Source organism: Solanum stenotomum, chromosome 4 (assembly GCF_019186545.1).
Source record: "Solanum stenotomum isolate F172 chromosome 4, ASM1918654v1, whole genome shotgun sequence".
Lineage (NCBI taxonomy): Eukaryota > Viridiplantae > Streptophyta > Magnoliopsida > Solanales > Solanaceae > Solanum > Solanum stenotomum.
Window position 1 is genome coordinate 16,774,066 of NC_064285.1, and position 6,071 is coordinate 16,780,136.

The following is a 6,071-nucleotide window of genomic DNA, read 5'->3' on the forward strand; positions in this document are numbered from 1 at the left end:
TTGAATACGACAAGGTTTTTCCCTATTCCCTATCAAAAGCACCTTCAATAATACTCAATGTATCAGCAAAGATGTGATTGTCCGATGATTTGCCTAAAAATATTGACTAATTTTTAGGAAAATATATTTAAATAAAGAAAAGCAATTTTAGGGCCATTTAAGGAAACTTAACTTGAAAACAATTGAAAATATTTATAATGAGATGAACTTATCCAACATAATTGATTTAGTGAAAAAAAGAAGAAGAAGTATTTGTTGAATTAAATGAAGTAAATCAATATAAAAACAAGACTTGGTTCATCTTTCGGAGAATTTAATTAAGTTAAACTAAATCTAAAGTTAGACTCCAAACAAATTACAATCAAACAAATAAAGAGAACAAAGAAAATAGGCCCAATCTCAGTTTGTAGATGCATGGGCTGAGTTATGGGCCTTCATGTAGCACCTGTATTTTTGGTTTTGACTCATGTATATCAATGTATACAATCTGTATATACCGGCCTATATGGGTTGTATATCATCTGTATCGGATGTATATAGCTTGTATATCAACCCTTTTGCCTGTATATTTGTTTCTCTTCATTGTATCAGCTTTCCTTTCTCTTGAACAATGATGAGGCGGACTCAAAAACATTGAATTTGACCCAATCCGAGATGCAAAGGAAAAAGTGGATGAAATGCCTGCCTTTATATTTACATATCCCTCCACTTATATAGAAAGGAATTCTTACGTACTACTTACAATTTACACCTACCATTCCTACTACTTACACTTACCCATATAATTGTTACACTTGTCCATTCTTGCCCATACTTGCCCATACTACTTTATTACATTTGTCCATGCTACTTTTAATATGCACATGCACACACTACCCACTTTATTGACTATTTTACATTACATTCAATAATAAGACTAGTATATTTACAAGTGTCTTCTCTTATCTCCTTCTATCCGTATCTTCTTTTCTTGTCTTTGACTACTTGTCATACTTTACATGCTATATTTATGACATACTACTATTACTATGACTTTTTTACATTTTTACGTACTAGCTTTTTCTATCTGTAAATGGTATCAGAGCTATGGATAATAGCTCTGATACCATACTACTATTACTATGACTTTTAATGATTTAACCGAATTTAAGATACATATAGATGAATTACTAGAAAAAAGGATATATACAAGAAAGCAATAGTAAGCATACAAGCCCGGCATTTATCGTAAATAAACATAGTGAACAAAAGAGAGGAAAAAATAGACTGGTTATTGATTATAGAAATTTAAATGCAAAAACTAAAACATATAATTATACGATANACATCAACCTATTAACTAATCATCATATCATATCATCATATATTATTATAAATGGGAAGTTCCTAACTTAAAAGTTGAATTACCATTCTGCCCTTATTTTATCCTTTAACTAAATTAAATATTAATATATAATTAATTTAATATTAAATAATAATTTTATTTAAATTCATGCATCTAGACACAATGGTTCAAATTCTTTAGGATATTAAATTTTCTATCTCATTGTTTTTCTACAAATATAATTTTTAATCAAAAAAGAGTGAGCATACCCTTCTAATTATTGCATTACTAACGAATAAAATACTAACTTAAATTCAACAAATGTTACAGAAAATAAACTAAATACGCCTATTAGTTTTGTGTAGTAAATGCTTGAGGAAGTTATTCATGTACCAAATTAAATGTTGATGATGAAGAGTCAAAAATTAACTTTTAATTTTAATTTATAATATGTGGGTGTAATAAAGAGTATCAAAGACACTCACCAATAACATTATATATATTCCCTTCTTTCATCAAAATTTGTGATCATCTTGCTTTCTATTGATATATAGACAAAACACGTACTTATGATTTTATCCAGTCATATGGTTCATTCAAAGAGAAAAAATTAAGAAGTTAAACAAATTATTCTTTGAAACTACCGTTATTTTATATGAATAGTGGGAATACATTATAAGACTTTGCTCAATATTTCCATATCATTTTATACATTTACAAACAAAAGGGTCAACACTATTCTTACAATAACCAATGCTTATATTTTTCAATTACACTAGCAACATATTTGATAGTATGTTAATTTAAACAATTTTGTATTAACAAAAGTAATCATGGATTAAAAGAAATTGTGAATATGTTAAAATTTACTCTTTTTAAGTTTATGTATAACTGTTACTAAAACATAGAAAAAAAGCAATATAATTTGATTATATAAGTTTATAGAATTGGTCGAACTCCATTGACATTATATTTCTAAGATACATCACATGCCTCTATATATATATATATATATAGCCTCGCTTTGAAAAGTGAAAAAAGTAAGAGAACATTATAAGAAATGAAATGAAAGATTTTATTTATCTGTAGATTGTAGTTATTTTTTTATTCTCTCCGCATTTCTCTATTTAAACACTTTGAATTTATAGGAGATAATTGTGAAAGTAACTTTAGAATATTTTTTGTTTCAAGATCTATAATATATAAAGGTAAGAACAATTCTTCTTGATATATATTGGTTGAGTGTCATCATCTTTTTTAAATTGCTTTTTGAGGATGTATTTTAGTTAACTTATTGTGTTTAAAGTTGTTTAGGTTCGAAAGCACCATAACTCTTTCTCCCACTATACAAATTATATATAGTAGTAGCGGACAAATTTGCACGTTCCTGGATCTATCTAGTATTATTATAAGTGGGAAGCTCTAAAATGAAAAGTTGAATTACCATTTTATCCCTACACTAAATATTTTTTAATAAAATATCTTAATAGATAATAATATTTTAGTTATATAAATATAACATTAAAAGTCCATCAACTTTAGGTTTAAAATAAAAATCTATATATACATCTATATATCTATATAAATCTAAAACTAGAATCGCTGATGTGGCAGCCTCCAATGGCCAGCATTTGGAATTTTGCAATTATCTATTTTACTTTTTAATAAAAATTAAATCTGAGTTTTTCCCAAACAAAAAATAAAAAACAAATCAATGAATTAAAAGGGAGTAATTAATTACGCTGCAGCAGCCCAAAACGCCTAAAATCGCAATAAATATGAGTTATTATTTACTCAGCATAAGCCCACAACCTCTAAAACCCAGCCCATCCAAAACGTTTCAAACCTAGCCTACTAACATCACCTTAATTATCCAATTGAATAGGTTAGTTTATTAGGCGTCTGTTATTTTTATCTTTGGCAGAAGTTATTCCCTCAGTTGCCGACCTTCTCCCTCCCATCTTCATAAGTTTCATAAGGTACGTTTTCTGTTTGATCTTACATTTTCTGTTTTGATCTTCATGATTTGCAACTGAAATGTTTATAATTTGTATTAATCTGTGAATTATTATTGTTAATTAATTTTTGTGACCTTTCATACCCTAATTCTTGCCATATATGTAGATCTTATGTTCTCTGTTTTGATAGTCATGATTGGTCGAGATGATTTCATGATAAGGGTTCAACTTTGTACACTCAGGTATGCCATTAATCCCAAAAAATATGGGTAGTTGATCAGTATTGAAATGAAATTGATCTGTATATGTGGTTGGTTGTTTATACGGAATAATAAAAATGGGGAGTTGATCAGTATTGAAATGAAATTGATATGTAGATGTGGTAGGTTGTTTATACAGAATTGGTGATATGGAAAGCGCTGGAAAAAAGGGACATCCACATTGTTACACTTATCTTCTTACAAGATAATTGTTAAATACTTTTATGATTGCTAATCTTAAGTGCTACTGAATGGGAACTCAATTAGAATTATTTTGCTTACATATTTTAAGCTTCTACATTATTGGCACATGTCTACTAATAGATGATAACTTCTGTAGCTTTTAATTACATTTAGATGAATCAAATGAATTTTTCACTTTTAAATTTTGATTTATATTTGTTCTGCATAGTTCTGCTAAATCAAAACTACCTTATGGGATGAATTTGGGGAGAAGTTTGCTCCTTATCTGTATGACTATGTGATACTTTATCTTCTATGTTTTTTTTTTTAATTTATTAAAGGTGCTTTCGGTTACATGAAACTGTAGTGGCACAAAATTAGCTTCAAGTTCTGTGGATCAAACAACTCGTATTTAGAAAATTGAGCCTCATGGTCATGTAAGCTTCATGAGCTCATTTTTTTTTGTTTTCGGTTAAGTTTATATGCTGATAAAAGGATAGCTTTTTGTTATTGTTGCCTTTTTCTGCCTACCTTTTCTGATATTTTTAAGGTTTTACTGAAGTGGGAAGCTGGGTGTTGTAAATAAACTGTATAAATTCGTTTACTATAGGCAAAATGAGATTTTTTAGAAAAATTTATGTAAATCTTGATATAGATTACATAAGATGTTTGGTTCAAAAGTTTTCCACCATGTCCACAAAATTAAACAAGTATAACTTGAAAGAAGGGGTTGAGAATTTTACAATATCAAAACTTTGGATACCAGATGATAATTTGGAAGCACAATACAAATTAATGAAAGAGAAAAAGGTATTGCAATACCAAGTTTTAGTTTGTAATTCACTATTACCTTTACATTGTAAATAATAGTTTTGTTGTTGATGTTTTTTTAGCGGAGAAGCTTACTTGAGAATGAGATTGAACAAAATGATCAGGGATCCGAAGGATACTATTGTTTGAGCTTAGTTAAGTTGTCCTTTTATAATTTTTGGTTTAGTTTAATAAGTAGACACCTTTGAGCTTAGTTAAGTTGTTTCGTCCTTTTACCATTTTAAGTTTAGTTTACTAAGTAGATGCATGTTGTCCGTAGTGATGATATTTATACTTGTATGGTTTTATCCCAACTCAGACAACTTCTACTATTAATATATTTGGTTGTTTGTACACGATGGCTTTGTCAGCAAAATCGAATACTTGATGGATATTACTTGATTGAGCAGCCTGCAAGTGTATCTTCTGTATACATAATTAAATTCTTCTTTAGTTTTGTGGAATCAAATAAATGTTGGTGCTATGTGCACAAAAAACATGGTCATCCTTCCTATTCAGTTAGTTCTTGAGGCTATGCATGAGCGGGTTTATTGCTTCTTCTTCTCTTATATTCCCCTATATTAGTCCCCATGTTGTTCAAGTTCTTCCTATGGTGCTTGCTATGTAGCCGTACATACAGAGTTGAGGTTTTCCCTACTATTCATTTTGCTGCCACTTTGAACTCTGAGTTTCGGAAGTGGAACACTTTAATAAGTTGACGAAATAAAAGTGACATAATTAATAAGTTGTTCCTTTTCTTTGTTTTTGAAGTAAGGTTTAGCTATGGTTGGATGACTTTGAAGATATAGGAGAGTTTTTTTGTTGGTATTGGAATGATAACTGATCATAATATACATGAGAAGGTGTCTAATTGACCCTGAATAATTTGACATTGAGTTGTGTATAAGCTTTAGATGCGTCTGAGTGTTTGATTTGTATCCATATGAATACTTCGGCTAGGAGTTGGCTTATAACGTTTGTAATTATAAAATAGGGCTGGTAATAAGAGTTCTTGAATCTGGTAAGAAGGAAAAGAGGGAAATGATGTTGGAGCTAATCTAAATGACTCTGGATGCATTTCTTTGGACCGTACGAATTAACAAGGGTGATAAAATTGCACGGGAGACATGACCATGGGGAAAATATGCAGCAGAAATAAGAGATTCAACAAGAAATGGAATTAGAGTTTGGTTACGGACATTTAATACTGGCGAAGAAGCTGCTTTAGCGTATGATCAAGCTGCACTTACAATGAGAGGTCAATTGGCACACATGACCATGGGGATAATTGCCTTCCATAAGTTGCCTTTTACGACTAAAACTTAACACATAGCGGTATTTGTTGTTACAATCAATTTTGGATTTGTGTTGTTGAAGAGGAGAACCTTTTGGTCTATAAACATCTGTTAAATGAAACTTTGCACTCATTCACAACATAAATTCCAAAAAAAATACTTAGTTACTTATAATTGCCTTCCACCAGCTGCCTTTATGGAATAGTCTGCAAGCAAAAGACTAGCAGTGTATTCGTAGCAC

At 29.9% G+C, this 6,071-nt stretch overlaps 1 long non-coding RNA gene across 1 annotated transcript; it reads left to right on the forward strand.

The window, feature by feature from the left end:
* Positions 1 to 3,213: 3,213 nt before the first annotated feature.
* On the forward strand, positions 3,214 to 5,328 carry LOC125862720 (uncharacterized). Its single transcript, XR_007446074.1, has 3 exons — positions 3,214 to 3,303; positions 4,067 to 4,162; positions 4,619 to 5,328. It is a non-coding gene; the product is annotated as an uncharacterized LOC125862720 (long non-coding RNA).
* The last annotated feature ends 743 nt before the right edge of the window (positions 5,329 to 6,071 follow it).